Genomic DNA, 18197 nt, shown 5'->3' with positions numbered 1-18197 from the left:
TAACACCTTATTAGTAAATGTGCAACCAATATGTGAAAAGGAAACAACCTATTTTTTCATCTTGGACAGCATAAAAACAGGTCAAAGGAAAATAAGGGTGAAATGACAGAACAACACAATAACAACGTTCGTTTAAAGAAAGGAAAAAAAAAGTGGATTTTCTTTAAAGTTTATAAAATAAACCTATATTGGTGTGTGTTGTAGGAGACAGTAGATAATGGGGGGGGGGGTTAAATAAAAAATCCTCTGGATTAAATTTAAGTTTACAACTAAAAGTAATCTCAGAGAGGCAGAGAACTCACTATTTAGAAATGGGGGTGTATGAGATCCAGATTACATATAAATGATTCATACCCTATAGGAAATTATACAGATCCTCAGTGGTGTTCAACCCATTGGGCACTTTGGTATCCAGCTCTAGAATCATTCTTGATTCTAGTTGGCGTAACATCTTGTCTCTATCTCCTCCCCTGCGGGGTTGGGGTACAGAAGCCAAGACAAAGTAATTGAGACACTCCAAGTTGTTATTGTGCACACTTTTGAAGTGCCTTGCCACTGGGTACGCACTATCGTTGTTAACGATTGCACGAAGATGCTGCAATAACCTGGCGTGTACTGCCAGCCGGGTACTTCCCACGTACCTCAGGCCGCATGTACACGTCAGGACATATACAGCATATTCTGTCCTACAGTTGTAATTTCCCTTGATCTTTAAAGGTGTAGGACTAAAAGGGGTCATGTAAGTACTGGTGTTGACACCAAATTGGCATGCCCGGCAACTTGAGCATTTAAAGAAGCCAAGTCGCGGGAGAAGCCAAGATTTAGTTTTTGATAGTTCAGGGAATGGGTTGGACACATGACTACGTAGGGAGGGTCCCCTCCTAAACGTAATCTTTGGATTCTGGGATAGACTCAACGCCAGGACTCCATCAGTTTGGAGGATAGGCCAACTTTTTGTTAAGATAGACCTAATTTTTCTATCCTAGCAACTGAAAGATGTAATGAATCTAAGAGCAGAATTTTCGTTGTTTTCATCACTAATTACTCTATCACTACTTTGAGATAAAAGTGATTCCCTGCTTCGTAGTTTCATCTTGTCCACAGCCCTGCTGAGGATTTGATTGTTATAACCTCTAGCCCGAAATCTTCTAAGGGCTTCTGTTATACATTTGTCCAACTCATCTTGAGAGCTGCAAATTCTTTTTAGTCGGAGCAGTTCCCCAAAGGGGATGTTATCAATCGTGTGCCTGGGGTGGGCGCTACTTGCGTGCAAGGTCGAATTGCCAGCTGTTGCCTTTCTGTGGAGAGTAGTGGCTAATTTGTTGGCTTTAATGTATACTTTAACATCAAGAAAGTCTACTGAGCTCTTACTCATATGGTGGGTAAACTTAAGGCTATAATCATTGATGTTGAGTTTTTCAATAAAGTTAAAAGCACTAGATTCATCACCTCTCCAAATTAAAAACACATCATCTATAAAGCGGACCCACATGCCAACATTTTCCGAAAACGTATCTTGATGTTCACCCATGAGGACCTGCCTACGTGCAAGCACGCATAGCTAGGGGAGAAACAGGCCCCCATGGCGACACCTCTCTTTTGTAAATAGACATATTTGCCAAACATGAAGTAATTATTATTTAAGCTCCATGAAACAAGTTCTACCAACATCTTATTGTGGTTGTAGCAGTCTATCGATCTCGTGCTCAAAAAATAGTCAAGAGCTATAAGACCCATGTGGTGTTCAATACTTGTGTAAAGGGCCTCGATGTCTAATGTAATTAACAAAGAGTCTTCAGTCCATGTCGCCTTGCGGATTATGTCCAGGAAATGCCCCGTGTCCTTGATGTATGTGGGCAGATTTTTTACCAGAGGTTGAAGGAAATAATCTGTATATTGAGCAAGATGTTCCCCCACACTATTGATCGCTGAAATTATCGGCCGTCCTGGAACTGGTGATGTAAGTTTATGGACTTTGGGTATGAGGTAGAACTTGGGCATAACTGGCAATTCCACGTGGAGAAACTTAAATTCCTGATTTGAAATTAAACCTTCCCGTTTATACCGGAATAAAAGTTTTCTCAATTTATCCTTTGATAGATCATATTGTTTCAGACACGTTTTGGTGTAGCAAGCAGCATCAGAAAGTTGCCTTATTCCTTCAGCAACATATTGCGTTTGGGGGCAGATTACAATGTTGCCTCCTTTATCTGAGCTGGATACTACATTGTGATGATCATTTTTGAGTTTATTGACCAGATCCCAATATTGAATTTCTTGCTGTTGTTTAATCCTTTTGCGATGTTTGACCTGATGGTATAACTTTTTAAGGTCTGCAGTCACCACATCATGGAATGAGTCTATAGCATCCCTAGGCATAATAGGAATAAAGTTAGATGATGGTTTGAAAGGACTGCTGCCTGCTCCTGTTTGAAGAATTGCAGCCTCCCTTAACTCATCCTGTGTGCAAATTTGGGAATTTGTATCTTCATTTTCCTCACCCAGTTGGACAAGGGTTAATAGGCCTCTAGTATCTCCAGCCTGGAGAGCTGTTGCACTATTGTCCACTGTTGTTATGTCTTCATTATTAGGTCCTTTCTTAATCTTAAAGAATTTACATAGCTTGAGTTTGCGGATGTAACAAAATACATCAATCCTCGTTGCAGCATAGTTAAAATCAGTTAGGGGACAGTATGTGAGGCCCAGACTCAGTAATTGTTGTTCTACCGCAGTAAGTGTTGTTGACGACAAATTGATAATCGTCTTCGCATTTATTTCTTGCTGTTGCGCCAATATTTTTTCTTTTTGTTGCTGTTGTTTGTGCTTATATTTGTTATGGCGCTCTTTCCTGCAGCGGTTGATTCTGGCCCTTTTTTCTGCTGTTTTTGTTGATTTTGCGTTGATGAGCGTAAAGTTTGTAGTCGGGCGTTGACTAAAAAATCAACTTCTTCTCCTAAATCGAGAACCAAGGGGGGTCCTGACTCCTCACCCCTTGATGCTGCATCCTCATCCGAGTAAATGCTAGTGTTGCTACTAGAAATTGAAGAGTTGTCACTCATAGTCTGAGTATGTTCCGGGTTCTGGCCTCGAGGAGCTACGCCTGATGGTCCTGGCCCTGTTGCCCCTAATACTGGAGCAGTTTTTGCATTCTTTTTAAGCATTTTAGCATTGTCAAACTTGCGCGCGAATATTGTATTTTTCCATGTTCATAATCATCCTTCTCGCGCGCAAATTTCCAAGCTTTGCGAATTTTGATTTTGTCCTCATGTTTGTTAACCCTCTCTTGAACCTCCTTTCTCATTGTTGTTATCAGTTCGTTTGGTTCAAGTTTAAGCAACTCTCCATTTATTTCTTCCATATCTTTAAGCAGCTGTGTACGATCAATCTCTGCATATTTTATTAAAATCAGGACTAGATTGCGAGATGCATCCAAGTTACTTTGTCCCCATTCCCTTAGCATTTCTGGATGTGGTTTCTCGTAACTTGGGGCTAGTAATATCCGCAGCCCCCGTGTAATCCGTCCTTCTGCTATGTACATAGTGAGAGATTTATATTCCCACCACTTGGTGACCTTGCTTTTCATCACTTTCTCCAGGTGTTTCATTAGAGTCTTAATCTGTGTTTCTATCGATGGAGAGCTGGTCTCTGACACTCCCGAAGCTCCCCCTGCCGCGGTAGTGCCCTTTTGAGTAACTTTGGGCAGATTAGCAAAGAGTTCCAAAGATGCTGCCTCTCGCCCCCTTACTGTTTCCTCTGTCATGATTTCGCTGCTCAGTTTGCCCAATTACGAATTAAATTAGTACTTCTGTGCGGGTGACTCCAATGTTGTGGCTCACCCTCGCACAATGCCTTTTTTCCTTCCCACCGCCTTTCATGCACTTCGGAACACTCACCAACAAGTTGAAGCGCAGTGCAGTAATCTTTTGCCGTTAATCCCGCTCTGTAGTCAGCACAGCCGCGTTTTTACTCACACAGCAGGTCGCACAATGGGTCGTTCTTCACGATATTAGGCATTCGACGTTAGGCGTTTTCGGCGTTTTAGCGTCTCCTCGGCACACTTGCTCAGGTGAATGTGTTCTCTATCTGCAGGCAGGGTCCGTCGTCAAATTCTGATCCTCAGTCTAAGCACACGTTGGTTGATGCCGCCGGACAACTTGCAGGGAGTGGATTCGTGGCGGAAGCAACCACCTTCCGCGGGGTAAATGCACGCAAACAGCCAGAACTGCACCCTGGATCAGAGAACAGATGACCAAACGAATCCTCAGTAAGGCAAAATATAGTTCTTTATTCAAGGCAAACTGAGCAGCAGAACTGACGCGTTTCGGGCGGATGCCCTTGCTCACAGTCAAACGTTTACCCACAATGCCTGTATTTTTCAAATGCTTGTGTCAGACATGTGACCTATCACGTGACATAAATAGAAAGGGAAAAAGTACTGTTTTCATATATATACAACAAACGTATAACGAGGGAAAGTATAATATTCCCATTCACATGTCAACGTTGAAATGTACAAATGAGTATGACTGAGTAAATTCATTATTTAGACATCATATATATATATTCCAACTCCAAATTTTTCCACCTCTGTGGAACTCCGTGTAGTGGCACTGTGCCAGCTCCACCCGGGATTATATATTACCTACTGGCGGTGGCTAGTAGGTAGTTATAGTTAGGATGTAGCTTCCATAGGAAGAGTGTTTTTGCTTTGCCAATAACTCTGTGGTTGTTAGAAAAATGTTTGTGAAATTTTCAAAACTAGTTTGCCGCTCACTTCAGCTGCTTTCTTTTCCCTATGTTAATTTCCATAGGAAATTTTAAACAAGGATACAGCCCGAACTGCTGAAAGGAATTACATCAAATTGGCAGAAAGGCAGCTGTTGGTCCATAAAGTGACCTTTTTGTTAAATGGTGTAAATTAGTTCAGTTGTTGCTGAGTTATTCAAAGAAATACAGTTGTATATAGAGGGATGCAAAGGATCTGTGACCCCTCCCAATCTGATTGGCTACCAACACATCAGACCAGGAAGTGTTGGCATCCATCTTGTGACTAGATTGATCTGAGTAAGAGGAAAGGACATTGAAAAAAGTAGAGGAGGGGGCAGGGTAGTAACACCCTGACCCATAGGCATTTGGGGGGGGAGGGGGGAGTTCCACAGGGAGCACACAAGACCAAAAAAAGCTTTTAAAAAGAAAATATGTTGGTGGAGGTTGTGCTGGATCTGCACCACTCACCAAAAATGTAAAAAAAAGAATAGACTGCCTTCTCCTGTGCTTCATTTCTAATTGGCCCCCTGGGTGGGCTGGGTCCCAGAGGCATGTCCACATATGTAGGGTTAGGGCACACAGGGCCCCCCTAAGGAGGAGGTCACACAAGCCTCCTGCAAAGATCCCCTAAGCCTTGGGGACTGCCACCTCCCTGGGGCATTTTTCAGAAATTATGCAGGGGGTTGCCCTCATGGCAACTCCCATGCCCTTCTGACCGCCACCTCCTCAGGGCAAATGTTTTAATAATGCATCACTGTCCATGCCAAGAGTGATGTAATATGTGATATGTGAAGTGCTAAGCAGTGCATTGGGGGGGCATACGTTATAGTAAGTTCAGGTAACTATAACAGCCGAACTTCACTGGTTTTGTATGAGTGAAATCTGAGCCTAACTATAATGTCCCTGTAACCTTTGATATTTTGTATATGTTCATTTATGTATATATATACACACACACACACACACACATATATATATATATATGTTTGTGTGTTGTATTATTAAACCTTACAAAAGATATTTTATTAATCATTTTAAAAGATATAAGTTTAAATAAACATACACACATACATATATAATTTTCTTTAAATATGAATAACACTCATATACATTTTGTAATTATTTAGATATATTTAATTGACATTATAATACTGTTATATGGTGACATATTTATGGGCCAGATGTACGACCCTTTATTGCGGACGCAAATGGAACATCATCCCGTTTGCGCCCGTAAAAGAGGGTCCAGGCATGTACAAACGCTTTTTTGCGAGTCACTGACTTCCAAAATAGCATTTGTGACTGTCGCTATCAGGAATGAGCGTCCCTTCCTAATAACGAGTCTCAATGCCAGCTAAAAAAAATTTGCAACCGCTTTTGCGGTGGCAACACACTCACAGTTTACCACCTACTTCAAGTAGGTGGAATTGCACTTGCAAATGGAAAAGGGTCCAGGAAACCCCTTCCCCTTTGTGAATGTGTGTGTGCAAATTGTGCTTGCCTCATGAAAATTGATGAGGCATGCAATTTGCGACTCCAATGGGAATTGCAAATAGTGTCTGAGACCCTGTTGTAAATTCACTTCTGCGAGTCGCAAATTGTGAGTTGCAGTTCAACACAATTTATGGCTCGCATAAGTGAATGGTCATACATCTGGCCCTTAATGCTTGCTATTTTTAACTATATATATAAATTACCTACTGGCGGTCGCCAGTAGATAGTTATAGTTAGGACCTAGTTACCATAGGAAAATGGCAACATTCTTTTCCCAATACCTTTGGCGCCGATTGATGAATCTCAGCAAATTTTTAAAACTACTTCTTTGTTGATATCAGCTCCTATGTTTAAAGTTTGGGAGTGATTTGTCAAGGGGGGCCGAGAAAAAAGATGGGTCCCAAAACGTGTTTTCTCCATGTTAATTTCCATAAGAAACTTTAGACAAGGCTACGGGTAGAACGGGTGAATGGAATTACCCCAAATTTGGCAGGGAGAAGGGTCTTGGCCTAGAAAGCACACTTTTGTTTATTTGGCGTAAACTCATTCATTAGTTTTTGAAAAATATCAAAATTTACAGATATCAATATTTGGGAATTCTGCCATCTGTTACAAGCATGAGCTTGTTGCTGATTGGCTGCAAGCGGTTGCAACTAGGAGGTGTTGGCCGTCATTTTGTGATTCCGTTGTAGTGAGGAAGGGGAAAAAAGAGTGAAAAAAAGGAAAAGAGAAGGGTAGGAGCACTGTAACCTCTGTGGGGTATTTAGGGTGTGCTATAGAGGGGGTGCAAAGTGAAGTATTCACCCCTACCGGAGTGAAATTGGTGGGCTACAGAATTTAAGTGAGGTATTGCGTAGACTCTGATGCTGCTAAGGTGAGCTGGTGCGGGACTCGGGGATTAAAGCGTAATCCCAAATTGTGTGTCTTATGCTGTGAAGTCATGTGCTGTGGCCGCTGCACTACACTTGTGGAAGTAATGTTAGCATAACTACTAGGACAAACTACTGACCCGTACTGGTCTGAAAGTCATGGGGTACGGAAAATATGTGAGGTACTGTCTAGAGTCTCATGCTGCTAAGCTGAGCTGCTGCCGGACTCGGGGATGAAAGTGTGAGTCCAAAATGTGTATCATATGCTGTGAAGTCATGTGCTCTGGCCGCTGTGCCACACCTGTCCAAGTAGTGTCAGCATTTAGTTAAAGTTACTCAGAGGAACTTTTCTTTCAAACATTGTAACTTGTGTATGGTGCTTAGGGGGTGTTATAGAGGGAGTGCGAAGGTACATTCGTGCATATCAAATTACTCACTCCTACGGGTGTGATGGAACTGGGGGCGCAAGCTGAGCTGCTAAAGGTGTCAGGGTAAAGTCACTGAACTACTGCCTCCTACCGGTCTGAAAGTGCTTGGTAAGGAAATCAAGTGAGGTAATGCCTAGAGTGTAATGCTGGTAAATTGAGCTGCTGCTGGACTCTAGGATGAAACCGTGAGCCCACACTGTGTGTCCTATGCTTCAAAGTCATGTGCTCTGGGCGCTGTGCCACACCTGTCCAACTTGTATATGGTGCTTAGGTGGTGCTGTATAGGGAGTGCGAAGGTAATTCAATACGGTATTTTGTAAAGTGCAAACGACTGACCCCCTATGGGTGAGTAGAGCCAGTGATCAAAGCAAGAGCTTTGTGCTGCGAAGTGAGATGGTGTGGCCGCCTGGCCACAGTTGTGTGGAGAATACATTTTAGCGAGGGTCCGGGAGTTGCCGTTACCTGGCTCTAAAATAGCAGGGCTAAGTTGTAAGTTATAGGGTGGCTCTAAAAAGAGCCCTTGCGTTCATTAGTTGGAGCTACATATAATTGGGGATGCACAGCTTCAAGTTATTCAGGAAAACTCGATTTTCCTGATCTGTGAAGTGTACTCCATCACTTCTATAGATATCAGCCATATCAAAACGCATGTTGTTTTAGATGGACCACATTTTTTGGTCTTTGAGGTATGCAAGCACAGCTTTGTTGACTTTCTTCCTAGATTTTTCAATCTGAGGACAAAATTGTTTTGACCATTTCCACTTCTGTCTTTGGCATATATTGGAATAGAAAAAGACAGTTTGAGGCAAATGTAACATCAATTGTCAAAGGTATCCTTCATAAGCATTTCCAAACCTACCCCAGTCAATGTGCCCGGGTCAGGGTGTTGGAGATGCAAACAGGTTTTAACCAAAGGGAACAATTGGTGCCACTTCAATCCTCTGTGTGGAAACCATTTAATGTCCACATTTTGTAAACCTAGGTCTAAGTCAATACATCTCTATTCTGCATACCTATTGCACCAGAAAACATAGCTATGTCCAACGATCCACACAAGCATTTTGAAGGTATGGCTGACAGGTATGAAAAGATGTCTGTAGCTCATGCAGTTCCTTCGTAGAATAAGAGATATGTTTAAAGATGGGGAACTAATTTTTTTTCCTATACAAAATGATACCTGAAAATCATTATTTTTTAAAAGTAGGGTGCACATTAGTTTTGTGGAAAAGCATGTTGGTGATTGGTTAAGAAAAAGCAGTTTGAACGTGGAGTACATATTATAGGATAACATTTGCTCAACTCAACCACACCTTCTACTTGCATACGCTCACTGGGGGCTCTGAAAGCCGACGCAATCCCGAGGACACTTTGGCATCCAGTTTCGCTCTCCCCCGCCGCCGCTCCACACATCGCGGCCGCCGAGAGGGGGGAGCGTCACCATCACCTTCGGGACTACATTTCCCAGCGTCCCTCCTGACATCCGGGGATGCTGACAGCCGCGCATGGCTCCCTCGCCCGGAGGTGCATCAGAGGGGGCTGTTTCTGCAATCGAGCGGGGACATACGCTCACTGGGGGCTCTGAAAGCCGACGCAATCCCGAGGACACTTTGGCATCCAGTTTCGCTCTGCCCCCGCCGCCGCTCCACACATCGCGGCCGCCGAGAGGGGGGAGCGTCACCATCACCTTCGGGACTACATTTCCCAGCGTCCCCTCCTGACATCCGGAGACGCTGACAGCCGCGCATGACTCCCGCGCCCGGATGCGCAATAAGAGGGGGCTGTTTCTGCAATCGAGCGGGGACATACGCTCACTGGGGGCTCTGAAAGCCGACGCAATCCCGAGGACACTTTGGCATCCAGTTTCGCTCTCCCCCGCCGCCGCTCCACACATCGCGGCCGCCGAGAGGGGGGAGCGTCACCATCACCTTCGGGACTACATTTCCCAGCGTCCCCTCCTGACATCCGGGGACACTGACAGCCGCGCATGACTCCCGTGCCCGGAGGCGCATAAGAGGGGGCTGTTTCTGCAATCGAGCGGGGATATACGCTCACTGGGGGCTCTGAAAGCCGACGCAATCCCGAGGACACTTTGGCATCCAGTTTCGCTCTCCCCCGCTGCCGCTCCACACATCGCGGCCGCCGAGAGGGGGGAGCGTCACCATCACCTTCGGGACTACATTTCCCAGCGTCCCCTCCTGACATCCGGGGACGCTGACAGCCGCGCATGACTCCCGCGCCCGGAGGCGCATAAGAGGGGGCTGTTTCTCCCGCCCCGCGGGACGCGGGCGGGCGGACGCCGGGCTGAGCCCGGGCAGAGGGCGGGCCGTCTGTGGCCGTCAGGGGCCAGCTGGGGCCAGGACGGGCTACCCCCCTAAGAAACATTCTAAAATGGGCAAGCGTAAAAAACCAAGTAATGGGGATCCTGAAGGTAAAAAAGCGAAAGTACCAAGACAATCAGAAAGTATTATTTCATATCTAACTTCTGCGGTGGGTGTACTGTCTAAAGAAATTGCACACGCCGAAATAGAACTGGGCCTGACTATACCTGCTAATGATCATAATGATGTTACCAGTAGTCATACCCCTATGCCTACTGTACCATTAGAACCGACTGTAGTAATAGAAACATCCACGAGAGGGCCAGAACTAGGCAATGGGCCAATAGAGAATGACACTGTAATAGACTTATCGGTGGCCGAAGGTGATCATCAAAGGTCTCCTGATCCTCGAAAAATGAGGAAACAAAGGAATTCTAGGAAATGTACAAAACCCTCAAAGCCTAAATCTAGACTTCAAAGGAGTGACCCACATCTAATTCACAACTTGGAAGCCCTAGTGGAAAAAATGTTTATATCCCGACCGGAACCTCTATTGGTGGGCATAGCTAAAGACATTGTAGATACCCTAAACATTTGTGTGGATGTCCTGCGGATTTTTTTTAATCAAATTGGAAAGTTTATCACTGAATATAAGGGGCAGCAGGCTGAAGATCCCCAGGCTAAGAAGGAGGGTAGGGTCACGAAAGGGGACTCTAACTGTCACATGGGTACTCTTAGCCCACCTAGGGGTCGGGTCCCAGTGGGTGAATCATTAATGTCATGTGATGATGGTCCTACTAATGTTAATGCTGTGTCTTCCATTCCAGGTGGTAGTGTCCCCTTGGACAGAATTGTGAGGGGAAGCTCTGGAAATGATAGAAGGGAAGAGGTAGAGGGTAGACACGGGGAATTGAAATTGAATCAGGGTGCATATTCCAGGAAAAAGCTAGACTTGCCCCCTGATGCTGCTCCTCTAGTTGCAGTATTTACAGGGGTTCCTGCATTCTCTGAAAATAGGTTTGAATCCTCCCATGAGCTATTAACATTTTCAAAAAAATTGTGTGCTTACTATAGTAGTGGGGGACCAGATATAGCCTCTAATGTCATCATGGCTAGAAGAGTGAGATGGGTGGGGCACGTTCCCAAAAGCATTCCAGGAGATTGTGTGGTGGTGAATTTTGATAGACCAAATATAGCCCACAGACTGTTTTGGGATGCCTCTGAGTTAGGCTCTCCTGGTATTAGACCATTACCATTGGGATTCTTTTACCCCCCCCCAAAAACAGATATGGTAGGAATTTCTCCACTCCTGCACAAATATCAACAGATGATAGAGATTTAATGACACCCACTGTACTTTCCAATGGCCTGACTATTAACCCCAATCCCAAAATTGGAGGTGTTATTACGCCCACTGTAGTCATTACTACAAATCCATCTTCCACTAAGCCCAATCTTGGAAGCGTAGGGAGGACAGACATACCTTTGCATAATCACTTTGCTCCATTGTCAGATTTAGAGGAAATTAACTGACTAACGGATGGTAGTCTCCAACCCCTAGATATCACGCCCCAAGTTAAGCATGATACATTGTGTCGATTGGTGAGCTGGAATATTGCGGGCACTAGGGCTAAATGGAATGACCCTATATGGCTGGATTTTATAAATGATTTTGACATTATTGCTCTGCAGGAAACATGGGACCCTGCAGAGTATTGTTGTCTGAATGGGTACACTAGTTTTGTTGTGCCTGCTACCCCAGGGATAGCGGGTAGAGCAAAAGGAGGGTTAATCCTCCTTACTTCATTAAGATTGAGAGGTTCTTTAACCAAGGTGGAGACAGGCTCAAGGAATTTCTTAATGGTGGAGTGGGTGATTCCCAATCAGACAAAAATACTTCTGATAAATGTTTACAACGCTAAGGAGGGTGTGCTATTGAATCAGCACATTATTACTCTAGATAGATTTCTGTCAGATTATAAAGCAAAACACAATTCGATTTTTGAAATTATTTTAATGGGAGATTTTAACATACATTTATGTGATTTACATTGCCAAACAGAGGATGATTTTGGCCTCCGGGGGTGGCCCATTCCCATTTTGAGCACAATATTCATGGCAATGCCCTAGAGGAATTCTTAGCCTCTATGAATTTAAGCGAGCCTGAGGTAAATGAGAAGGGAGATAGGACTGTTACTTTTAAGGGCACAGAGTCAGGCACCGTGATTGATTACATATTCATGTCACATTTGGTGATATTAAGTACTCTTTCATATAAAGTAGTGGCATCTGCTTTTAGTGACCACAATCCTGTTACCCTAGAGGTGCAATTAGAGGCAGGAGCGGGAACACAGGATGTATTGATGAAGGAGCTCGGGCACCTGATAGTTAAGGACCAGGGCAGGAGGCTTAAATGGTCGAAGGTGGTTCCTGAAGTATTTTATGAGGATTTTTTTAGTAAGGCAGATGCTCATTTGGCAACCTGCCTTGACTCTACTGCTCAAAGTACGACAGTAATTGACGCTTATGCTGCTATTTGCCAGCAGGTTGCTAAAGATTTGAGAGTCAAAAATGGGAAATCATCTGTTAGAGTGGAAAGATGGTTTGACAAAAATTGTTCCCAAGCTCATAGCTCTCTCCTTGAGGAGCTGAAACGTAAACCAAGAAATAAAGGAGCAATTAGTGCATTAGGGAAGGAGTATAAAAGGGCAATTATGAAGCGCAAAAAAGAAATTAAGGAAGAGGCCTGGGATAAACTCCTCTCTGTGGAGGTGCTACGTGATAGCAGCAAATTCTGGACAACTGTAAATCACCCCTTTTTCTCTGAGGATAACAACTCAGCACTAGATTGCGTTATCCCCGACAAAAAATGGTTGACGCACTTTAAGGGGATCTATGAGCAGGATTCTTACTCACTGGGGCAAGAACCAATACTAAGCAGTTAGCCGGTTACTCTCCTAATGTAACCCCTCCACCCTCTCAGTCGCTATGCGACAACTTGGCTAACTTCTTTTATGGCAAAGTTAATGACATCTACTCCGCCTTCGCTAATAATATTAACTCCACCCCATAATTCGCCGACAACCTTTTCGAACAGGACCCACCCTCCCTCAGTTCAAAGATATCTCCAGTTCTCAGGTCACGGACATTATATCCACCATAAAATCGGGTTCCGCTCTTGATCCATGTCCTCTTAAAGTGTTACTTCCTGTCATTGAAGTGGTGCTTCCCGTCACCACCTCTATCTGCAACTCCATGTTCGCCTCAGGTAACTACCCAGCCACATTAAAACAGACCCTTATCAAACCACTATTAAAAAAACCTCATCTTGATATGGAAGAATTAAAGAGCTATCGACCTATCGCCAACCTTCCAATTCTGGCAAAAATAGCTGAAAAGGCCATGAATTCACAACTTTCGGCCTTTATAGAGGAACATCATCTTCTCGACGACTCCCAGTTTGGCTTTCGCCAATATCATGGGACGGAGACGGCTCTGATTAAAGCCGCGGATGATATTCGATCCATCCGGGATGCTGGGGGCACTGCAGTTTTAATACTGCTTGACCTGTCGGCAGCCTTCGACACGGTCGATCATGTCACTCTGATCGACCGTGTCGAAAACATTGGTGTTCAACACAACGCCAGGAAACTGCTGGCCTCCTTTCTGGCCAATAGGACTCAGGTGGTTACAATGGGCTCTTTCCATTCTTCCACACTGTCTCTGCCATGTGGAGTTCCTCAAGGCTCATCCCTTAGTCTGACACTTTTTAATATCTACGTGTCGGACCTTGCCAATACCATTCGTGCATATGGGATGAGCCTTACCTCCTTTGCGGACGATACTCAGCTGGTCCTGGCCATTAAGAATGATGGCCATAAAAAAGCGAATGACCTCAATCAGGGCATGTTGGCAATTGGGAATTGGATGGCTTCCAATTGCCTAAAATTAATTTCCGACAAGACGGAAGTAGTCATCTTTGGTCATCTGACCCCGGAATGGTCCTCTTGTTGGTGGCCCACGTCATTGGGCCCTCCCCCTGAGCCGGTTAGCAAAGTGAGGAATCTCGGAGTCATTTTCGACGACCGTCTCACCTTTCTCCCTCACGCTAACCAGATTACGTCCGCAGCTTTTCATAAACTGAGACTAATCAAAAAAATCCTCCCCTTCCTTCCCAAATCAGCTGGCAAAACACTGGTCACCTCGCTGGTACTGTCGACCCTGGATTACTGCAATGCTCTGTTCTTGAATGCACAAGAAAGAGTTTTCAATAAAATGCAAATAATCCAAAACTCAGCAGCAAGACTCCTGGGCAGAATCCCCAAACACCACTCCGCCTCTGCAACTATCAGAGAGCTACATTGGCTACCTATAAGGAATAGGATTAAATTCAAAGCTCTCTGTATAGTGTTCAAGGCTATGCACAATATGGGACCTACCTTCTTCATGCAAAACTTGACTCCCTACTGTCCTTCAAGAACCTTACGTTCCTCCAGTCTAAATGACCTTGTGGTTCCACGCAGCAAATCTGTTTCATGGGGAGACAGAAGATTTTTTGTTTCAGCCCCCAAACTCTGGAACACACTGCCTTCCTCGATCAAATCAAGCCATTCACTCTGGTCTTTCCGTAAACAACTCAAGACCTGGCTTTTTAACCAGTAGATCCACTCTTCCCCTCACCGGTTAAATTCTGCAGATATTCTAGCGCCGAGACGCCCTTGGGCCTTTGTTCGCGCTCTAAAAATTTTATTAATAAATAAATAAATAAATAAATTGATCCATCTGGAATCCCAATTACTTTCAATAATGTAGAGATAGAAAAGGCCATACGGGATATGTCCAAAAATAAAGCCCCAGGCCCTGATGGGGTTCCGGCTGATTTCTATGGCCATTTCCCTCATTTTTGGGCAAGGATTTTAACAAATGTGTTTAATGCCATTTGTGAAAGTAGGGTTCCTGATTCCTGGTTAACGTCAGTCATTGTTCCGGTGTTCAAGAAGGGTGCCAGAGGAGACCCCGCATGCTACAGACCCATTTCCCTGATAGATTCATCTGTTAAGATCTTGGGGAGAGTTGTATTGGGGAGACTCAGGGAGTGGTTAGATTGCAGAGGGGTCCTCTCTGATTTCCAATATGGATTTAGAGAAAAAAGAAGCACTCTGGACCAATGCCTGAACCTTCAGCTCTTGATAGGCAAATATATAGTGGCCAAAGAGGGGTCCCTATATTTAGGGTTTATGGACCTCTCCTCGGCATTTGATTTAGTCAATCGAGCAAAACTGTGGTCTATATTATTAGACATTGGTGTTGACCCTGCCCTAGTTAATTTTTTAGCGGTTTAACACACGGATTTATCATCAACAGTGAGTGTAAACTAGGAGGGAAGATACACAAACTACTTTAGCTCTAGGAGGGGCGTGAGACAAGGCTGTATTTTGGCCCCCCTACTGTTCACCTTGTACATCAATGCCCTGGGGGGGTGCCTAGAGCGAGCCACACGGGATGTGCCGCATATAGGAGAATCCTTGATACCGGTCCTCCTATATGCGGACGATGAGGTCCTTCTGGCAAGAACTGGAAATGGGCTCCAGAAGCTACTAGATTCTTTTGGAGAGTTCATGGAGTCCCTAGACCTAAAAGTCAACACCAAAAAATCACACATTATGGTGGTGGGTAAAAATTGTAGGTCCCAAAAAATTAAAACCTTTCACTGTAAGAACATAGTCATCGGAGGCGCTAGGGGGCGCACAGCGGAATGGCTGTGTGATATCGCAGCTCCGCCGGACGTCCAACATCCTGCAGTAAAACACACACCTAAACTGACCGGACTCGTCCCAAAATTGCAGTAATGTGGCTCGGAACATACGGAGCAGCAGATGTGGGCTTCTGCGCTTGATCATCTGGACAGCAGCGGGTGATTTTTGAAAAATGCACCCGCGAGCGAGAGCAACGGTCAGGATGGCGGCCACCCGATGAACCGACAGTCTGCCTCCGGGACCCTCGTTGAGGTCACAGCTGTCTGGCAGTGCGGCGCAGTGGTGAAATCGGACGCGTGAGGTGAAGTGAGGTCTCACGTCTGTGCGAAACTTGGAGGCTGTGATTGAGACTCGATGAATGACAGGGGGAACCCATTAAACCAAACGGTACCTGGGTGAAGAATACTAAATTCATAAGAAATTGGTACCTTGGTTCTACGGTATATATTCTTACTTGAAATAATAGGGAATAAAGAAAAAGTATTCCCTACTTAGTATTTATATTACTATGACCAAACTTTATCTATTTTTTCTTTACAATCTCATGTCTCGTCATGAACCGCACCACGCCTTAGAATTTTACTGAATGATTTTTTATTTTTTTATTTTATCAAATGAAGAGATATATTTCGTTTTCAGTTTCAAACACATTTGTATATACATGTATTTTTTGTATATATACAATAGAAGCCCTTCGTTTCAAAACTAGGATGTCTCACTGAAAAAATAAACAAGACATTCCTATCGAGATCAAACAGACTACTGTGAGGAAAACAAATAGGTAAAAATTACTCAAACCCAATGTCCTTTAAGTCCCTCAACAAATTATTTAAATTAATCAAGTTTTTTATGTCTGCTGTCTCTTTACAGTCGACGCGTTTCAGCCAATCAATTCTGGCCTCTTCAGGACTAGGGCTATTCGTAATCCATCTGTACAAGTAAGAATTAAAAAGAAGGGGAACAGACATCACTTATAGATCCCACAAATTAATAACATAGGTACCTATCTACATATCTACATATCAACAATATGATTGAACATCATTTTTTGGATATTATTCCTGTGAGCAGACTGACCATTGTGCCACACAATTAATTAAACAAACAAGGGCATGATAGTAATTTTCTAACACGGGTGACCAGTTTATACCTTCCTAGTATGCTGTACTCCAGTTGTTTCCACCATTATTTCTTGAGGTTCTATGTCTTTTTTTATTTTTTTATTATTATTATAAAAATTATCCAGTGTAAGTTATCACATTGGCATCATATTTACCGGGTTACAGAGTCATCTGGGGTTGGGAGTCATTTTCATGTTGCATCACGATTTCTCTCTTTCACTAAACTTTGTTTATATCTATATAGAGAGAGTATGTATTTTAGTTGTTGTTATTTGGGAAGCTTGTTTATTGTTTTACCAACAATTACAGTTTTCGCTGATCATATCCTTACCCAGTTAGTGAAATTAAATGATGCGCTGCCGGTGCTTGGGTGATCTAAATCTCTCCCCGACAGCGTCTGAAAGAGAGGGCATAGAAAACACCTCTGTCAGTACGTTCTGTCATATTTCGAACGGATATCTGAGTAGCCCGGGGTTCCTGCCACGCGCTCAAAACAAATAGGGGACAAACTTACTCTGCTTTCAAGCAAACCGCCTCTTCGTTATTGTGGCTCTCGTGTACTAACAAGGAGCCGGCCCATCTGGAGCCCCCCGAGACCTGGAGGCGACAAGATGGCAGCGCCCAGACTGCAGAGGCTCGAGTGACCCCGCCGGACAACGAGGGATCCGGTGAGTGGCGGTGGTGTCCGCGAGGCGGTGGATAGGGGCATCGCCCCCACGCGCCCTATCACTCGTGAGTCCTTCATGACTGAGGGCTCTGCTACTAACGTGCCCCGTGCTCGCCACCTGTGTGAATGCGCCCGATTACTAAGCGCGGGGGAGCGCGAAATGAACTCCGGTCACGGCAAGCCCGCCTCGCGGAGACTGCGCTATACTGAGACACCCTGCTGAGGCAACTGCTCCCTGCGAGATGGTGAGATAGCGCACTATTGCACACTCTGGGCGCTGTGAGATAGACCTCGCCCCCATGGGGGGCGCTTTGATGGCGATGCGTGTGGAGTAAACAACCTGGGGAGATCCAGCTGGGAAAGCTCGCAATTGTACTGTATCTGCTTGTCGCCATTGCCCTGCCTGGCGGGCTCGGGTCCCCAATTCGCCACTTGAGGACTACCATTGCTAGGGCTTGGTCTATTATTGCTAGCTGGTATCCCCGTGGCGCCTTCCTTTCGCCACCTCGAGGCTGCGTGTGTGTGGTTCGCAAGCCATAGTATTCAGCAGGGTAGTGGGGGTGTTGGAGAGGCCACCACATCACCGCGAGGCCGAGTTCGCACCCCTCAGTTCCGCCTGGCAGGAACATTCCTAGCCACAACGGGGTCGGTCACTGCATCGACGAGATCCACACGACAGACCGCTAAGACCCAGCTCGCGCCGAGAGGTAGGATGGTGAGGCCGGAGAAGCAGCAACCGAAATTGAGCTTTGAATCAAAGAAGCCCACTAAGGGTGC

General features: G+C 44.8%; 1 protein-coding gene across 1 annotated transcript in view; it reads right to left on the bottom strand.

Moving 5' to 3' along the window:
* The window catches only part of LOC147726518 (sodium channel protein 1 brain-like), a 653937-nt gene that overhangs the window by 46560 nt on the left and 589180 nt on the right, over positions 1-18197 (bottom strand). The window lies entirely within an intron of this gene.

The sequence above is a fragment of the Lissotriton vulgaris genome, chromosome 3_1 (genome assembly GCF_964263255.1).
Source record: "Lissotriton vulgaris chromosome 3_1, aLisVul1.2, whole genome shotgun sequence".
Taxonomy (NCBI): Eukaryota; Metazoa; Chordata; class Amphibia; order Caudata; family Salamandridae; genus Lissotriton; species Lissotriton vulgaris.
The sequence above is the reverse complement of the archived record's forward strand: the minus strand, read 5'-3'. Positions and strand labels throughout refer to the sequence as shown.